The sequence below is a fragment of the Gouania willdenowi genome, chromosome 7 (genome assembly GCF_900634775.1).
Source record: "Gouania willdenowi chromosome 7, fGouWil2.1, whole genome shotgun sequence".
Taxonomy (NCBI): domain Eukaryota; kingdom Metazoa; phylum Chordata; class Actinopteri; order Blenniiformes; family Gobiesocidae; genus Gouania; species Gouania willdenowi.
The window spans coordinates 9945609-9966250 of record NC_041050.1 but is presented as its reverse complement, the minus strand read 5'-3'; the positions used below and the strand labels follow the sequence as shown (position 1 = coordinate 9966250).

The 20642-nt window shown below is 38.0% G+C and overlaps 1 protein-coding gene across 3 annotated transcripts in view; it reads left to right on the top strand.

The window, feature by feature from the left end:
• LOC114467712 (synaptotagmin-2-like) overlaps nucleotides 1-20642 on the top strand; it is a 99464-nt gene that overhangs the window by 41349 nt on the left and 37473 nt on the right. For 2 of the 3 annotated variants that reach the window (XM_028454219.1, XM_028454221.1), the window contains exon 3: nucleotides 4365-4428. The gene's annotated coding sequence lies outside the window, so the exon portion shown is untranslated. Of the gene's footprint in view, nucleotides 1-4364; nucleotides 4429-13760; nucleotides 13936-20642 lie in introns of those variants that run through there. The other variant, XM_028454220.1, reaches the window with a different exon arrangement.

Genomic DNA, 20642 nt, shown 5'->3' with positions numbered 1-20642 from the left:
GGGGAAGTGTCTTTATACTTCAGTGATATGTCACCCAACATCTGCTTTTCACCTTTACCATTAGCTCATACATCAGAGAAGAATGGTTCTACTGTCCTTGCAATAGATTAGAGAAAAACAACCACTTTATCATTCGATTACGGGGCACTCTGTGCCTGGGCCCTTCAGGCTTCAATGTAAAACAGCTTAAATATAAAACAGATGGTACAGAAGACGTGTTCTAGAAACATAAGTAATACTACAGCCATTATTGGTATAACACACTGGGCCTCATTGTCTGGACTCCCATGATACACTTTACTCAGACCTCTAAGGTCTGCTGAGGACATGTTGAAGAGAGTATAAACCTTTTATGATCAGACTGTTAGGTACTTTAATACACATATCCTTTACAGGGATGTTGAATAATAAGAAAATTATATTTTAGCGTCATTGGTGAATTCTAATGAACAATTGAATACTCTCAAAATTCCCACGCTTAAGTTCTCGTAGAATTTTCCGGCCCTTTGCCACCCTAGTAGCATTGCTTGTCTGTTTTTTGTCACCAGTCACTATATTAGCATTACACTGTAATTCAGCGTAACGTAAAAATTGATTATCACGTGTCCACCGTTAGAAATAAATCTGATTACTAAGCGCAGCTATAGCTACACTATCCTCAGTCAAATAAAACCCAACCTGTCTTTTGATGATCCGCTCTCGGCTGCATTTCACTGTGTGAATTAATTGTTCAGGGTGTTTTAAAGTTTCCTATAATGGGCGTGTTTAATTGCAGTGAATTGTTTTTTAGGGAAACGCATTTGGTTAGTCTGAAGCATTTTCCACTGATGTGCACAAAATGAAGTTGGTGATGGCTCCCTGTGGATGCCCCTCATTAGACAATTACACTAACGCACTTAGGACCAGTGAGTCATGAAATTGATTATTTTGCCAAAACAAGGAGAAAGAAATGAGGACAACGACAGAAAAACACTAAAAGGTCTGAGGTCATGGAATTAGTTTATCTGCATATTTGACACATGGAAAATACAGGAAACACAACAGAAAACTGAATGTTTTAAAGCAGAGGTGGACAACTACTATCACACTGGGGCCACAGAAATGTGTTTGTTTGATGGAAGAGCCACATTATCAACATTCATGTCAGCTTTTAGAATAATGGCACAACTGAGTGTTAACACAGGGAAAAAAAACAGTCTTTATAGTAATTTTGTGTGTTTTTCTGTCTTTCTGTGCATGTGTGTTGTTGTCTTGCTTGCCATGATTGCATTTTGTGCATTTCCATTGTCCTTTTGTATGTTTTTCATGTAAAATTCGTTTTTTAGAGTCATATTGTGTATTTATGTTGTCATTTTTGCTTGTTTGTTAGTACTGTGGGTTTGCGGAGTAATTCTTTGTGTTTTTATTGTCATTTTGTGTACTTCTTTTCAATTTTGTATATTTTTATGAGGCGTGTAATTTTGTTGTCCTTTTGTGTTAATCTGAGTCATTTTGTGTTTTATTGTTGTTGTTTCGTTCGTTTATGTAGTCATTTTGTGTGTTTTTGATATATTTTCATGTCTTTTACTGTATTTTCCTGCAATGTTGTAATTTTTTGTATTTTTTCTGTCATTTTGTACATTTACTTTGGGGGCCGCCAGTTGCCCATGTCTGGTTTAAAGCTTTGATGGAGAAAGTGTGACTGTTTTCTAATAAAATAGGGAGATTAATTTAATAAGATGCCTGTTGGCTGAATAACAAGCATGAAAATTGTCTTTTATTAAGTCGCTTGGAATCAGAAATTGGTATTTTATTTAGTTGTTGTTAGAATAGAGTGGATGTCAAAGTACTCAATGCTTTTCATAATCAACAAATGCATTGCATGAACATGTAAACACATCTCCATAGACATGGATAGTGGGAGAAAACTAGATGCATTGGGTAAGAAAAAGGAAAACAAACAAAGAAACAAACAAAGAGTCCTTAAGCGAATGGGAAAGTGGCTTTATTTCTTGTTACACAACATCAAATTGGGTTTGGGTTTCATTGTCCCCGGAGAACAAACTGTGTCACTTAAACCACAATTGTGAAGCTAAGAGCCTACATTGGCTGTTTTAGGAGTGCATGCTCATGGCTCTCCACCTCAGGTTTGTAGCTCTCTTGTTTTCCAACCAGACTGTCATTACAGTGCTATTACGGTAATGATAATGAATTAATTTAATGACTGGTGAGCAGTAGTGTGCATCGGATAGCTGTCGGTGATAATTCATTCCTCTTGCAGCTTTCTGAATCAAATCAGATAGCCTCGGGCATATATTAACGTGTTTGTGTGAGGAGGAGACAGCTATCAATATTGTTCTCACCAAACAAAGTGACTTATTTTCCTTAAACGATTCGGAATCTTTTCAGTAATTTCTCAGCTATATATGAAGCCCTGAACTCACAACTATAGCGGTCTTCAGCTTGAAATATGAGAAGTATTAAAGCATGGAAAGAAAAATAAAAACATATCCAAAACAACAACACTCAGAGAGTTCAAACCACCGCTATTTGACAAATCTCCTCTTTGCCAGATATTGGCAGTTATCTGGATCAGTGATACTGGTCATGGTACTATGATTATTCACACTTTAAAGGCTTGGAAGAAATTACGGTAACACTTTTGTTTGGGGAACACCTATTAACCATTAATTAGTTATTATTTAGTCATCCTTAAGTACTTATTAATGCCTTATTCTTATTAATGCATTATTATACATTTAATGGCAGTCTCGCAGTCCAAACAGGGTTAGGATTAGGATTAGGATTAGGGTTTGGGTTAGGATAAGGGTTTATGTTAACCCTAACCCTAGCATGTTGAGATCTTAATTCAAATACAACAACTTCCTTACTTTCTACTAATAAGTCATAATTGAGGGAAAACTCTTAGTTAATGGTTTACTGGTTGTATAATAAGGCCATGCAGAATATGGCATTAATAAGTACTTAATAATGACTAATTAACAGTCATTATCTTACTAATTTGCATACTAATAAGAAACTAATGAATGGTTATTAGGTGTTCCTTAAACTAAAGTGTGACCGAAATGACTATTCCCATTAATAATAATACAGTAAATTAAAATGTAGAGGCAGCCCGATTTTTTTTAGAAAAAATCGCAATTAATTGCACAATTTGTATCAGATTTTTTAAACAGATCCTGTCTAAAATATAATGGAATTTTCCATGGTCTAAGGTTTATTTTTGGTTATAATTTTGGCAAAATCCGATTGATACTTTTGACATAATAAAAACATATAAAATAAATAAACGCGGGTGAACTGCAAAAATCTATGAAGTCTGATAAGCTTGTGAAAACGCATAAGGGGTTCATTCTTAATTATCTTTGTCCCAATGATGTTACATTAAACATCCGCTGGTGAGCAACTCAAAGCAGGAAATTTGTGCCAGCAACTTCATCCTTTATCCAACCAGGTAAAAACCATTAATATTGAAATATTTTTTTGGGGAAGCAGCAACAAAGTTACAGGCTGTGTTCGAAATGGCACGTTCCGTACTATTCACTACAAACTCAATGAGTATATACTGTCAACTCTATACTATCAGTATTGTTAGGAGGATTAGGATCATGAGCGTTCCCACTGAAGTATACTTCCAAGTTTCCCATCATGCATTTCGAACTTACGACAAAAACCGCAAACACACTGAGTCTAAATGTCTCTGTTGATTCTCCACCTTTGAAAGTTCTGAAAGCATTTTAAGCAGAAGTAGAATATCAACATGTGATTATTTGATCCATAAAACTCACGTATACACATTTCGGAGACCTGCCATTGTGTTACTGTCAAAACGTTAAAAAATGAATGCAAGACCAGAAGAGATGCTTTTATTTTGAAAAGGGGAAGTTTGATTTTTAGTTTGAAGCTGGTCTCAGGATGATTTTACGTTCTGCTCACAATGCATCATGAGGTGGTTGAGTATGACTAGTGTGCCCACCATGCAAATTTAAAAAGCGTCCCGATATTACGGTAGTTTACATCTGGGTATTTCTCGCGTACTCACTCTTTCCATACCGTCTAATGTGGATGCACTACATACTCATTTTAACTTCAGACTTAGTATGAGTAGTATGTTAGTATGCAATTTCAGTTAGAGCCAAGGTTTATATCTTGGAGGAGATTGTTAATCAGACTGTAATAGTCACACTGCCCCCCATGGTGACTGGAAGTATTGCTCCTTTTGGTTGTTTCAAAAATATTGTTGAAATTCTTGACAGAATGTTTGTCATAAAAGAATGAAAAGTATCCGTTTTGCTTTTGCTTGTTTTTTTAATAATAAATCACTGCTGGGATTTTCTGACATTTTCCTCATGTTATCCCCACAGGATTTCTGATTGACGGCATCTGTGACAACCGCCTGCCCATTTTTGCAATTCAAGACCATTGGCTGTAAGTATTCTTCTCAGCCTTTGCTTGACTGCATACATTCTAAGTCACTGTATGGTCACTGCGACCAGAAAGGTGTTGGATAAAAGGAAGAAAGGAGGAGTATGGGAAAAGATGCTCCACTTGGTTCAGAGTGCTTGAGAATCATTGCTGTGATGGTCCTCTCTAAGTGCCGGCATATCACTGCACATTGTCACATGACTCTGTGTAGCTCTCCTCTCACAGATAATATCGTCTTTTCTTGAGTTGTGGCTCGCCTGTGTGTGCTTACTGTCCACTGAAGGCACAGCCCAGATGGCAGACTGTCCATGGCTGGATGCTTTCTGAAACAGCCCCAGTAATACATCACTGCAGCGAGCGCTGGGTATAGTGGTGGGGGTGGAGGCTTGATCTAACCACCTGAGCTTAAGAGAAGAGTCATGTTGTGGGAATACGACTTATTTATACCTTATACTCTGTTTACAAGAACACTGTAGGCTAGTGTTTCTCCAATGGTGGTACACGATGGCACTACAGGGGGGACTTGAGAGAGAAATAGGAAAATTAACAAATGAAAGCATTAAAACTATATGGGGTTTTATAATGTTTAATTATAATCATACTAAATATTACCAGAAACTCACAAAACAACAACAAAAATAAGTGACAAATATACTGAATAATAAAAAAAACAGACAAACATAAAATGACACCAGAAACACACACACACACACACACACACACTAAAAGAGAAAAATACTTACTATTACCAGCAACACACAAAATGACAACAAAGACACAGTAAATGAGATAAAAATTCACAAGATCACTACAGAATACACACAAATAACAGAGAGACATACAACACGACAAAAAACAACAACCAAACAACACCAAAAACACACACGCTGAGAGAGAACAATTTAAATAATATCAACAACATGCAAAAAAGACAAGAAAAACACACAAAATAAGAGAAAAATATACTGAATAATAAAAAGAGCAGACAAACGACAATAAAATACACAAAATGATGGAAAAAAAACACATAATATGATCTTGATTAGAACATGAACTGAAAATGTAAAGGTCAGTCTTGGTCCTCCATCAGGCAGGAGTGACAGGAAATGATAAAAACTAAAGAAATAAATATATTCAGGAGGCATTAAATACTGTTTTAGTTCCACTATTTACAAGTGTAGAATTTTTGAAATGTGTTAACATTCAGTTGCGTATTTGGCTTGGTAGGGAATTCCATATGGGTGGGGGCAGCTACAGAGAAAGGTCTTTCTTGTATTCAAAAGTTAGAGAAAGGGGTACTTGAGTCAAAAAAGTTTGAAAACTAAATTAAACCACTATATTGTATGTTTTGGACGCCCCAAATGTCCATGTGAACCATGTGATACGTTGTCCCATTCTGTTTCTTCCAAGAGTGTGCCAGTGAGGAAGAGGAGGGGGCCCACTGTAGCGTGTAGTGTGCAGGAATAAGGTGTGGTGAGGAGGATGAAGGTTAGCGGGCCCACTGTGAGCAAACATAATCTAGTGCAGGATTGGCTCATTCCTTGACACAGTCTTCACACTTCAGCACTCAGCTGATTAATCAGAGTGATTTCCATGTGTGATGAAAGCTCCAGTGCTTTCAGTAAAGGTAATAAAGCAAACATCAGGCATGCGTGGAAGGATCACGGCTGGCTGCTGCTTGTACACGACCTCTGTCCATCTGCCATTATGGCATTATTCAGTCGAGGGACGCCTTCATCACAGTCTTTGTTTTTCACATCGATCAGCCAAACAAAAACTGGATTAGAAGTCATTCCCTTGGGACGGCTGGTGTACAATTAGACATTGAATATGCGGAGACATTCGTTAGTTTCAGCTATAATGACACCGTCTTTGCTCTGTAACTGCCTTTTGGTGAGACAATGTCACTATTGATTATTTCTTTGTGGCATGGAGGTTTGCATCAATGGTTCTCAGCTGAAACACAGTTTCAAGACCATCCAGGTTTTGTTTTGTTAAGTCTAGAGTCCACCAAAATCCAGAAAACAATTTCGATTAAAGGTGCAGTTCGCAATGATAGAATGCTTGCATGATTTGTCAGTTTATTTGGATCTCCATTAGCTTTGGCTAGAGCCATTGCTACTCTTCCTTTAAGTAAAACAATTTACCAAACAAAACAAAAACAACATTCATACAGTCAGACTTAGTTCCAATTAACAATCAGATGATTGTTTATTTAGCAATATACATTTACAATATATCAATATACATTTACAGTTATTTATCACTATACATATACATTTATAGATCACATAAAAATTTATCAAACTTACTCTAATTAATTGTATTCAGTAGCTTTCATCATTAGGCACCTAGAGCTGTTTTGTTAATAAATGTTCTTTCAGTAGTAGCAAGAACTTCTCAAACCCCCAATTTCCACTGGATGCATAACTGCTGCGTATATGCTACGTAAAAACAACCGAGCTTCCATTAAAGTCAATGTATCAATTTCCACCGTATGCGGTTTGTCACAGCTGCGTAACAAAGCCGTATAAATTCAGCAAAGATGAGCTTGTGTGGGACAGGAAGTAGCGCAGAGACACAGACTAAAACATCCGGTTTATTTTCAAAATAAAATACTCGCATTTCCATCCATTTTCCTTCCAACTTGCTCCTTTTCAGAGTCGCGGGGGTTTACTGGTAGTCTAGAAACCATCCTAATCTCCTTGTATTATTCAGTGTTTAATACAGTCTCACCAGGCGTTTGAGTTCTGGGGGACTGAGTGGGGCGGGACAAACACGCAGAGTAACCAATCAAATGAACAGCAGACGTGACGACAATAGAGTGACAAGCGTAAATCTTTTTCCCTAAATGGAGTTGGCAGCGGAAAATGGTGTGTAGCATGTTCCAGACTTACGGTTTAAAGCCTCTTTTTGTTGTGGTTTCAACAATATATGCAGGTCTTTTAAAACAGAGCAGAGCGCAGCTCTGAATGGCTTCTTCGTGGCGGGCGCCATGTTTGTTTTGACACTGCTTGGCGCAGGAGTTAAGATGCTCTTTCTGTACGGCTCTGATTGGCTCGGTTTCTTTCGAACCAAGGAAGAGAGCATAAACGGCGGCATTACCATATACACACTTTCTTACAAAAAGTTTAGGAAGTGGGTGTGGCTTATTGCCAGGCTAGTCTTTTGGTGCCTATCTCTGGTGCACCCTGGAGACGTTACAGAGGGGAAATCCGGTGTAAGCTCCACCCACTTCCTTCTCCTGTTGGGGCTCCGTCCAAAGCCACGCTCCTAATCTATTCTTCCCCACTCTTTCTATTTCCTTCCTTGAGTCTCTACTCCCTGCTCCCTGCTGCCTTCCCCCTCCCCCTCCACCTCGGTGTAACACTGCTCTCCCTTTTTATATCCTACCTATAATAAAGGGTTTCTTACCCTTCCTTAGGAAGGGCTGGTGATGGTCACAATTAAGCAATAAAATAAATTAATATATTTCATTGCAATAACAAAACATGCATTGCTGTCTCATAATGAATGCACTTCTTGTAGTGTTGACCTTTGACAGCAAAAAAACAAAGCCAAGCTCCTGCAACCTTGAACAGGAAGACATGTGATGAGTGTGCATGCATTTTCCTGAACCTTCCCTCTTTTTTCACCTGTTTCCATGTGTCTACTTTCTAAAAATTCTTAAAATGTTACTTGTTTTTTGTGGATATTTTAGCGACTTACCTGGTTTGCGTTTTGTACCGAATCTGTCATACATGAATCCCCCGTAACCACTATGGCTAGAGGATCTTTTACATAAAGTAATAGCAGGGTTGGAATTTCCATTTTAGCTGTTGATATGATTATTGTCAACAACAGTTGATTATTGTTAGATTGAAACAAAATATTGGTTGGTCAGTGATGAAGTTATATTTTCTAAGCTAGACGGCCTGTCATTGTTTGATTCCAGATGATTTTTTTCTTTTCTTTTTGTAATGGGGTATTCTTAATAATATGGCTCTCCATATATTTTTCCACTTATTTGTTTCCTTTACTTATTTTCTATTAGCGGTTTAATTTGGGCCCTGAGGATATAAATACACAAGAGTGTAAACACCAACATGAGGAGCGAAGGCACATCAAATCCAATAAACACCAAACACGATAAAACCAAATGTAAACATTTAGAAGCTAAATTGAACAGACTACACGTTTCCTCGGGGAGTGATTGGCTTGATAAAAAAAAAAAAAAAAAAAAAAAAGCAACTTGAATTGATTCAGGAGACGAATAGACAATAATAAGCCCAAGACGTGGAATTTGTAACATACTTGTAGATTATAGCATTTGCATAACTACATTTGCAAAAAAGAAAACCTTTTGAACCTAAAGAAGAGCTTGGGATGATAATATGTGCAGGTCTTTTCCACTCTGTCTCAGGTTTCACTGTTATGGGGCGACGATTGTAAAGTTGCACATGCTAAAATAAACAGCAACTTTTTGCATCATTTAACAACAAACCTTGTTTAAAAAAACATGTTTTGACCAGATTTATAATAAATTTGAGAAATTAGTGATATTTCCTTTTCTCTTCAAAATATAACGTAAAAGTTAAATCTAAATGTTAAATCTGAATCTAAATGTTACATTTAACATTTAGATTTACATTTAACATTTACATTTCGATTTAAATGTAACATTTGGATTTACATTTAACATTTACATTTAACATCTACATTTAACGTTTACATTTAACATTTACATTTAGATTTAAATGTAACATTTATTTTAGCATGAGCAACTTCACAATCGGCGCCTCATACACTATATGAATTGTTATCACATACACAGTTATTGTATAGTCTTTGCTCAGTAAATCAGTCACACGTACGCACGCACACACACACAGTTCACTTAATGGAATTGTGCTGATGAAAACAAAGGTAATAGCGTGCTCAGTGCTAGTATATAAACTAGTGTATAGTCAGCAGCAGGAAACAGCTGGGTAGAAAGCCTGTATATGATCATACGCTCCTGCCTACCAGTATTCCCCCGTGTTTCATCTCTCCTGGGAAATGTGGTTGCCTCATTTACCCAGAATGCTATGAATCTCGTGCGGATCAATATTCAGTTCCCACTCAGACACTGAATCAGACCTGTACGACTTTCTGAGCAGTGGGCATCACTTACTAAGTGGGACGGATTTCACAAGGAATATTGGTTTGAACAGATTTGGTAGATTTATAACTGAACTCGAACTGTCACAGGACTAAAGGGAAGAAAAACTTCAGATGTTGAGTCTAAACTGCAGCAGAAGGCTGCCATTTTACCGTCACCCTACACAGAACAATATGGAGGCGGAGATAAAGCAGCTGCACTCTGGCTTTAGATGTTTACTTGATCACAATGGCAGCTTTTCCTGTATCACAAATCCACTGGAAAAACAGAAACTAACAATAGACAGCAAATGCTAACAAGGATCTGTGCTGCTGCTGCTGCTGCTGTGCTGGTCTTGTAGATTGAGCTTCCATTTTTCTGTCAGCTACACATTTGTAAGCCACAGGATTGTGTTGAACGGCACCTTTGTGTATTACATGAGCCTTGCAGTTAGGTGGATCCGGTCCCACATTTACAGTTCTGGTGCTCTAATAAGTCAGCAGTGCATCCGTTCGCAGCTGCTGCAGGAGAAACAGAGAGGCTAGTTTTGGATTTATGCTTTTCTTCACCCTTTAGTGGGCAAATCACTCTTCTTTTTTTCAGTAACTTGTTAAGCTGTTTTTAAGTATTTGCTTTGTGGCACCCTGGAACTGAAGGTACTGTATATACCATGGGTATCAAAGTCATTTTAGTTCAGGGGCCAAATACGGACCAGTTTGAGCTCAAGTGGGCCACAGATTTTGGGTGGAAAAAGAGCAAATTCAACATTAATGTGCCCTGGTTTGCACTTTCGCGTATAAATGATAAAGTATGCGAGTATTATCAGTCCCTGCAGGATCTTCACTTAAAATTCTCAGATTTTGAGAATTTGGGGAAATTTCGTGGAATAATTTGAGAAAGCTTTGCCAGATTTTGAGGGTTTAAAATGACTGCTGTTATGTTATATATAAACTGGAAAAACTGATCAGCAGACTCCTCTGACAAAGACTGGCAGTTGACAGCTGAAACATGTCAGGAGATCAAGTGATGTTTCCTCTGAAGTTTCCTTTGAAGTTTCCTTGACTTTTTGAATAGTATGTTAAGGTTTCATTTATTAAGACAACCGTTACTTGGGAAATCCACTTTGATCTCCTGACATGACATATTCAAAAAGAAGACAAAAAGAATCTTGTTGGAATTACTGGGCAGAAGTGAAGAAAAGTTCAAAGGAAACATCAAAGCGATCAGCAGATGCCTATGACGAAGTTGACAGTCGAAACATGTCAGGAGATAAAAGTGGATTTCAGTACTGTCAGTAATGGTTGTCTGAATAAATGAAACCTTAACATACTATTCAAAAAGAAGACAAAACAATCTTGCTGGAATTACTACGCAAAAGTCAAGGAAACTTCAAAGGAAACATCAAAGCGATCAGCAGACGCCTCTTACGAAGACTGGCAGTTGTCAGTCGAAACATGTCAGGAGATCATAGGGGATTTCCTAAGTAACGGTTGTCTGAATAATTGAAACCTTAACATACTATCGCAATGGACTCTTAAAAAAAAAAAAAAAAACAGTTAAAAACATCCAATGAAGGGGGTTCTTCTTCATCATCACCGTCAACAGAAAAAAAATAACTTTGCACAATTCTTTAGTTAAATTATTTTTGTAGCATAAAAAGCATGACATCTTCACCAAGACAAATTCCTCGTGTGTATTCAATACATTACTTGGTCAATAAAGTTGATTCTGATTCTGATTCTGATCTTGCACTTCCTGTACCTGCGTATCCTTAGGGTATAGGATAGCCAATAATTTCATGTCACAAATCCATTATTGTAGGGCTGTGGGCATAAGATATCAATGTTATAAACATTTATTTATATTCCAAAAAGCTAACCCGGCCCTTTTTAGATTAAAAAAAAATTATATTGATGTTACTCCTTCATGAACATTGCTGAAATAGCATTAGTTCCCTTTGACCAACATTCATACATTACTGTCTGAACCCAACTACGAAAAATGCTGCAATCTATAGACGAGAAACCTTTAACATCTCCTCCTTATTCGAGTTGTATGTTTAGAAATTAGAAAAGCAATCGTTCCTCTCCGTCTTCCATTTTTACTGATTGAGACTTTATTGATTTTTGGTTCAAGGGCTCATTGCTGCCCAATAAGGTGGGTGATTCACTTTAGATAGGATGATCATTCACAGTGACACACAGAAACACCCTCAGGGATCCAAACTGTCTGGTCCAACCATTGGCGTCAAGTGAATAGTGCGTCACATCTTGTCATTATTTAGTAGGCAGATTAATGCAATTATGCGCCCACTGTATGGGAAAAAAGTGTATGTGAGCTAACGGGTCAGCAGGACATTGTGGCCATTGTAAAGCATTTATACATAGAATGAATGAAGCTGGGAGGGATTTCTTTTTGTCAAACTTTGGATTATTAATGACTTTTGTGGTCATCGGGAGCTTTTTATAAATCCACCAAGACTCCTTCCACTAAATATCTAGCATATTTACTGGTACATTGTTGTATAAGGTGCCCTCAATAGTTTTATACCAAAGTTTAGAGGAATTAAATGTTTCTTTGGTGGATGTAGAGTCAAATATCTAAATTAATAGGTAGGCTATAAGTGGCGCAAACAGCTGTGGAAAACAGCTGTACGAGGCAGGTTACCAATAAGGATTTTCTAAATTTCTGTTACAGACCCCACACATGAAAATCAGGGCTAGAACAGTTTCGACTGTACTCTGTGTGTGCTTGGATAATTTCAACACAACACACCACATACATAAACATTCTGTCTCACCACCGATCTTCTTCCAAGCCAGAAATCTTGCGCGATCAAACGAGATCTAACAAAGTGATGTAATGCTGTGTTCCAAGCAACTCGGAACTTCTTCCGGCTTGAAAAAGTGACTTGGATTGCCACCTAAATTTGGAGCTCCTACTCAGTAAAGTTGAGAAAATACAGTACATATCGTATTATAGCAGTCAGCCATGTTTGAGTTAGTTCTGAGATATGCTGTTGCTGGAGATCGGAATTTTCATCTTAGAAATGCGGAGTTTCAAAAAATATTGAACAATTTTAATGTTTAACATTGTTGGCCCCGACCCATCTCAGAGCCAACTAGAATACACTTGCATTTCCTGAAGAAAATGCAAGTGAGGATGCAGCTGCTGCATGACTGAATACAAAAGATTCATCCATCCATTCCACTCTAAAAATGGGATCGAAGCTGAAAAATCAATGCAGTTGATGGGCTGTAGGTCCAGGTAAGATAACAGTTGGTAGACAAGAGATAGCTGTATATTTTAAACAATGAATGGTTGAAATTGGTTGAAGAATGGCTGAACAGCTGAAGTTCAAATTCAAAGGGGGATTTCCCTATTATAATGGTACGATTTTGAACAAAGAAATTGATAAAAAATATTTTTGACAAAAGTTACAAATCACAAAAATAAAAGCACTCCTGTGCTGAATTTTTGACATTTTTTGACATCTTAATGGTCAAAATCGAAGGTGAAAAGTTGGTGAAAATGCGCAGAAATCTGTATTGTAAGAAAATGCAAATAATAAAATAGGATAACAATAGTGAGGTTGCCTCCTGAATCCTCAGTAATTATTGGGACAAATTCACTTTTAACGCATCTCAGAACACAGGATAATCATATAGGATAATTTTATAAAACATAAAATAATGAGGCATCTGCCGTCCTTGGTCGGTAAGGGGGAAATTGGGGCACAAACAGCCTGGTTGTCTTCATGCATGTATCCCGCTTTATGATAAGTGCATTTTGTTGCTTATTTAAATATTTGGTCTTATTTACAGAAGCTAAAAACCAAAACAAAAAACTAATCTGGACCCAGAGGAGTCCCTGCAGCATCTGGGCACTTTAAAAGAGTGTGTGCGGGTGCGTATGGATGCTTTTGGACAGCCCTGATGCATAGGGGGCACAGATTGCTGCATACAGCCCCTTGTGAGCAGCATCGCCAATCAGCCGTCCGAGCAGAGAGTGCTGAAGCGGAGGGAGAGATGGGAAGATGGAGAGAAAGCAAAAGGGAGAGGAAGAGGTGAAAGGAGGGAGTTGTGTTGGGGGGGGGGGGGGGGTCTTTTCACTGAAAGAGAGAAACAGTGATGAGAGAGAGGAGGAGGAGGGGACTGAGAGAAACAGAGGTGGGGGTAGTCACAGAGAGAATGACTGAGAGTGTGTGTGCGTAGAGGGGAACATGTATTGCTGCAGTGGAAACAGTACGAAGAGGACCGCAGTTGCTGGTGCTAATGGGAGAGCAGTCTAGGAAGGTTATCAAAGGCACCGTAACATTAACCCTAAGTGCCTGTTAGGTGAATGGGTTTGCCTGTTGTGGTAAACAGGATTACGGAATTACAGTTGTGCTGGTAAGGGTGTTATTTAACTCTATTTTCAGCATTGCTTCCCAGCTGTGTTGGTTGTTGCTATAGTGAAGGATTTTCCCTTTGCAGGATCATACATAGCATGTTATCTCTCAAGCGGTTTATTCATGTTACTTTGTGGTGCTGCTTGCAGTCTTAACTTTGTGCTACAATTATTCATGGGGGCTTTTTGAAGAAGTAACATTGAAATCATCATCTTTTGAGTCCTGATTTGCACCTGCATGGTGGTGTTGGAGTGTGTTTTCAAGCAATTTCCGTGCAGGATGCATCGTTTTTCATCAGGGACCGGTCAGAGGGATTTTAGAAGAGGTGGCGGTGGTGTTGTAGCTGTAGATCGTGCGTATTCTCATTGATCATGCCTCATTTAGTCTGCCTGGTGGGTGCAGTATACTTCTTTCCTGGAGAGTATCCAGTAGGCTGCTCTTCTGACAGATGCTTTTGCTTGCCCCTTTAGCACTACCGGCATCACTCACGTCCTCCCTGAACTCTGATAATCAGATAAAGTAGAGGCAAAATAAGCACAAAACTCCAAAATCAGGAACAGTGCATTCCTCACAGGCTGAGAACCCACCTTATGTTTCTAAAGTAGTGGGACACAGAAAGCAGGTGACAGATGTGCTGATGATTTAAGAAGGGTGGGGATTTCATCCTGTGCTGCAGGATGCTTGTTCTCTTGCTGCCTCTCATGGGACAAATAGTGCAGGCAGAGCTGAGGTGAGAGTACCAAGGACAAAACCTGATTTGGGCTGATTCCACTTCTGACACCAACTGCTGTCTCTCCCACTTTGACTAAAACCTCTTGTAATTCTACTAAAAGACATGTGCGTCAACTGTTTTGATGAAAACTTTGAAACATTTTAAGACCTTATTTGCTAAAAAATCATGTTATAAATAATGCAAATGTGTGTTCTTTGGCAATCAACATACAATTACATGCTCACTAAAGTTTCACATGTCTCGTAAACAGTGTGTGGGCGAGGAGGATCAAAATTTACAGCCACGCAAATCTCTTTGTACTTTCCATGTTTTGGTGTTTACTTATCTAATATTGTGAGTGTGGGTGTGTGTTTGATAACCAGCATGCTTTTTTTTCTTTCCGACAAAACATTCAGTCAGGATCATTAAATCTCTACCTCAGGCTGGCCACTCCCAGTGGCGCCGTCACTCAGAAATGATCTTTTATGCTCTGATAGATAAAAGCTTTAATGCTCACAATTGTGTTGGTTTCATCATGTTGGCTTGCTCCAAGAAGAACATACTTAAGCTTCTCAATCATGAAAAAGACCGGATTGAACTATATTGATGGTGTGGGTGTGCCCTTGTTCAATTCAATTCAATTCAGCTTTATTTATATAGCGCGGAATACAACACAGTCATCTCAAAGTGCTGAACAATATAAAATTCATAGTGATAAAGAAAGAACCCATCAAGATCCACATGAAAAAGCATTTAGTGACAGTGGGAAGAAAAAACTCCCTTATCTTGTTTTAATAACAGGAAGAAATCTCTGGCAGAACCAAGTTCAGAGGTGGCAGTCATCTTCCTCGACTGGTTGGGGTTTAGTGAACAGAAAGACGATCAGAACAGGATGGGGGGATTAACCATCAGAGTGTCCCCAGACTACTTGAGCCATGAACCATCGACCAGTTACGGCCAGCTCCAGCATTAAGGCACTATTAATCAGGAACTGCCAGCTCCAGCATCAAGACACCTGAAACAGAAAAGAGGGCGGAGGGCGAGGAGAAGGCACGACTGCAGGAAAAACATGATACACTATGATACACTCGTTCCTAGTGGCTAGGTTAATATTAATATTAAACGTCATGCGGCCATCCTCCATGCTCAAATGCTACCACTAGAGACAAAGTTTCGTCTTGTACTGAGCGCACGTAGTGATCTCACGTTCACTACAGAGGGGATGCTTGTCCTCTTTAAATATCACAACTTTACGGTGTACGCTTTAGTAAATAAGTAGGTTTTGAATGTAACATTCTCTCGCAATGGTCTGAGGTGTTGACCATTTACGTGTAATGGTCTGTGATTGTGACCCAAACAACGAGACCATGTCCGTTTTAGGTTATTGTTATTATACGATATATGATTTAGCAAATAAGTAGGTTTTGAGTTTATTTTTAAAGGTGGAGAGAGTAGCAGCCTCCCGTACTAAGATTGGGAGCTGGTTCCAAAGGCGAGGAGCCTGGTAGCGCAAAGCTCTGCTTCCTGTTCTACTTTTGGACTTTAGGAACTTCAAGAAGACCAGCAGACTGAGAGCGGAGTGTTCTGCCCAGACGATAGGGCACTAACAGGTCTGAAAAATATACAGGACCTTGATCATGTAGAGCTTTGTAGGTTAACAGGAGAATTTTAAACTCTATTCTAGATTTTACAGGAACCCAATGAAGGGAAGCCAATACTGGAGAAATATGCTTCTGTTAGTACCTGTTAGTATTCTAGCTGCAACATTCTGAATTAACTGAAGACTTTTTAGTGAGTTGCTAGGACATCCTTACAGTAAGGCGTTACAATAATCCAAACTAAATGTAACAAATGCATGGGTTAGTTTTTCAGCATCATTCGGGGCCAAGATATTCCTGATTTTAGAGTTATCACGGAGGTAGAAGAAGGCTGTCCTTGTGATTTGTTTAATATGAGAGTTAAAAGTGAAGTCATTATCAAAGATAACACCTAAGTTTTTTTTACTGTGATGCTTGATGACACCATTGCTTTGATAATTTTTCTCTGAGGTGTTTTGGACCAAATAAAATCACTTCAGTTTTATCCTGGTTAAGAATGAGAAAGTTACGGCTCATCCAGGATATGATGTCTTTAAAACAAGCCTGGAGTTTTAATAACTGATAAGTCTCATCTGGTGTCATTGACAAATAGAGCTGTGTATCATCCGCATAGCAATGGAATTTATATTATGTTCTCTGATACCTGATATCTGTTACCTAGTGGAAGCATATATAATGTAAATAGTATTGGTCCCAAAACTGAACCTTGTGGAACTCCATGATTGACTCTGGCGTGCACTGAGGAGAGATTATTAACATGAACAAAGCGAGTTCTGTCTGATAAGTAGGATTTGAACCAACCCAGCACTGTTTCTTTAATCCCAAAAATGCTTTCCAGTCTCTGCAGCGAAAAATAATGATCCACTGTATCGAAGGCTGCACTGAGATCTAAGAGCACCAGAACTTAGACCAACCCTCTGTCTGAGGCTAAGAGGAGATCATTACTTTTACTAAGGCAGTCTCTGTTCTGTGATGGGCTCTAAAGCCAGACTGAAAGCTCTTGTATAAATTGTTCCTATGTAGGTGATTGCATAGTTGACCTGCAATGATTTTTTTCAAGAATTTTGGAAAGGGAGATTGGATATTGGCCTTTGACAAGTCACTTTGATCAAGGATAGGTTTTTTAAGGAGAGGTTTGATTACAGTGGTTTTAAAGGCCTGTGGCCTTGTTCTGCTCTGTAGCTGTTGATTTCAATCTTCAAACTGCCAAGTGAGGTTGAAATGTTGAAACTCTGTTTATTTTTACAGTGTGTTTGCAGCTTTAGGAAAACAGACTCACGCATTTCAGTCCTTCACAACAATTACTTTATATTCAAAGTTTTAGGATGCATTTTGTAACATTTCAAGAGTCTTAGTGCACAATGTTTTAGCAGTGTTATAACTACACATCTAGAAGAGATTTTCACCAAGCATTTGTGGAATGTTCATAGAGTTTGGAATGGAAAAAAAAAAAAAAAAAAACCTGCAATATTTTTTTTAAAAACATTGAGACATAATATCCAAACAATGTTATAGCTAAACACCTACATAACGTTATTGCCAAACATTTATAGAATGTTTATAGAGAATGTTCTTCTGAAACATTCTGAGAACGTAAAAAGAAAAAACTACCCACAAAAAATACTTAGAAAACATTAGAGCCCAATATCCTAACAATGTTTGAATTAAACATCCACAGAAGGTTATTACCAAACATTTATAGAATGTTTATACAGAATGTTCTTTTGAAACATTCTGGGAACTTAAAAAAACTACCTGTGAAAAACATTACCATAACATTAAAGCTAACTTTCTGAGAACCTTTATAAACTTCTAGCTGGTTTTGCAGCTTTAGGAAGACGGACTCACGCATTTTAGTCTATTACAGCAATCACTTTAAATTAAGTAATTTATCCACAATATAAACACTCTTCAATACGACCAAACCAATTATTGAATGAGTCAGTGATTTTTTTCTCTCCATCTCACACATAATACAACCCAAGCCACCACTGTGACTGTGATTGCTCAGCTGCTGTTGGCTTCCCACTTTGGGTGATAGCTGAGCCATTTTCAGTCACGTGACTGTGTGTTAGTGGCTTTGTCAGATAGTGTCACTATTGGAAGTGTCCTGCTGTGTTGACTGGAGAGTTTCAACTTGGGAAAAGAAAAGTCAGGAGATTTCACATCACATTTTAAAATCAACTGAGAAATGATTTGCTGGAGAAAAAAAAAATCAGGGGAGAAGATTTTCAGTATGTTTCATCATTCGCTAAAGCCTCTAATGTTGCTGCAAAACCATCTGATGACATGAGCCGTGTGACACACAGAGACATTTTGAATTTGAAGTGCTGTAGAAGAAAATAAAAACCGAAGATTTCGGTGGAACTGAGATGTAGTTGTATTTTCAAGGTGAAGCTCCTAAAATGGCTGCTTGTATATTTTTGAAAGAAAAACGGGTGCACTTGTCTGTGCAAGTGCACCCGTTTATTAATCCTGCAGCAAAGTGGTGGCCTGGTCCGTGTGGAACATACCAATAAAACTTCTGTCTGACTTTACTTTCAGTACCAACCCCCCATTTAGCATCTGGGAAGTACCTCAGCAATTTTCTTTACTTTCCCCGTATAACTGTGTTGTAGCACCGCCTTCTCAATTTACGGCTCGAGTGAGATTTATGAGATATGCCGCTTTCTAATAAATTGAACAATATTTCTGTTTTACCAAAAGGAAGGACTTGTTGTTTGTTGTTAACCCAATATTTCTACATCAAGCTTCTTTGAAGAGCCTTTGGAAACAATACAACTGTTGGCTTGACATGATTTGTGTTTGTGTAGTTGGTTAGCTGTGGAAGTGTTATTTGGAAATGGTTGTAATTAAGATTGAGAATGTTTCAACTGTGGCATACTTGAAGTTAGTTTTAGCGTCTTTAGCATAGCGTAGAAAAAGGGAGAAACAAACTTCGCATTAGAAGGAGTTTCATGCAATATGCAGAGGTGTAAGTAACTGAGTTACTGTGATTGAGTCACTTTTGTGGGCACTTGTACTTTTTTGAGTGTATGTCTAAATCAGTAATTTTACTTGTACTTAAGTACATTTTAAAAGAAGTAAAGTAATTTGTTACATTTGTACACCCAACCGTTTCCGAGTGAGTTTAGAGCTTTGCTTTAAAATGATCAACTGACATTGTGAAACTACAAAAAATGAAATGACCAGACAACAATCAAATGCATCACATCATAGCCAAACAACCAGATTAAACAGCATTGAATGCCGGTTATTTTCTGTTTTAGAGTTCTTAAATGTAGTTATATTATAAAGCTATACTGTATATTTATTTTGTTTTGAAATGAATTAATTGGTGTTTATTCATTTTCCACAAAAGCATCTTTATAATTTATTTTAAAACAAATAAGTTCTAATTGTGCAAGATTTGGTTTCTTCCTTTTTTAAGTTTATGCATGAGATGTTTACTGTATGCAAGGGAACCGTGGCAAGATTTATGACCAAAAATAAATGTGGGGGGTGAAAGTAACGAGTAACTTTTACTTTGAGTACTATTTAATTGAGCTAGTTTTTACTTATACTTGAGTATTTTATGTATAGCTTAATTGTACTTGTACTCAAGCACAATTTCAATCAAGTAACGGTACTTCTACTTGAGTAGAAAATATCAGTACTCTTTACACCTCTGGCACACAGTAGTTTAGAGAGCGAGTTCCGTTCAGGCCAATGGGACCGTTTTTTTTTCTTTATCAGAAAGTGTCTATTTGTACGGTTGCCGTACAGACAACCCCCGGTGCTATTGGCACAGTTACCGAAGTACACGTACGTTGCGTCTTAGGGTTAGGGTTAGGTTTAGTTTTTAACCCAAAATCGCAACAATTTTTAGGGTTAGGGTTAGAGTTAGGGTAAAAGTTAAGTTTAGTCTTAGTCACAAGACCTAAACTGACCAATGAAGGACCTATCATGTGACCTAAACTGGCCAAATAGGGGCGCTGCGTACAGATAGAATGTTGAAATATTGATACGGCAATCGTACGGATAGCCACTGCCTTTTTTTTTCAGCAATGGCGGTTCTTGGAGCCTCACAATAGTTCCCGGAAGTGAGTAATTGATTATTGCAACGCAATGGAGCTAGAGCGTAGTAGACTGTTTGTGATGCACTTTTGAACGGTAGGATGTTTAAATAATCATATTGGATATTTTTATTATTATAATCGGTGTATCTAAACCCATTAACGTGTGCATTAAAGTATGTTAGTGGATTATTATTATTATTAGCATATATTGTATATACATGTTCTGTGTAAATATTGTAAATCAATGCAGTTATTGACGACAAATTACCGAAAATCTCGATTATGTCCCTCGGAATCAAGGGATTCGAATCGCCTGCCAATAACTTCCAGGAACTATTTG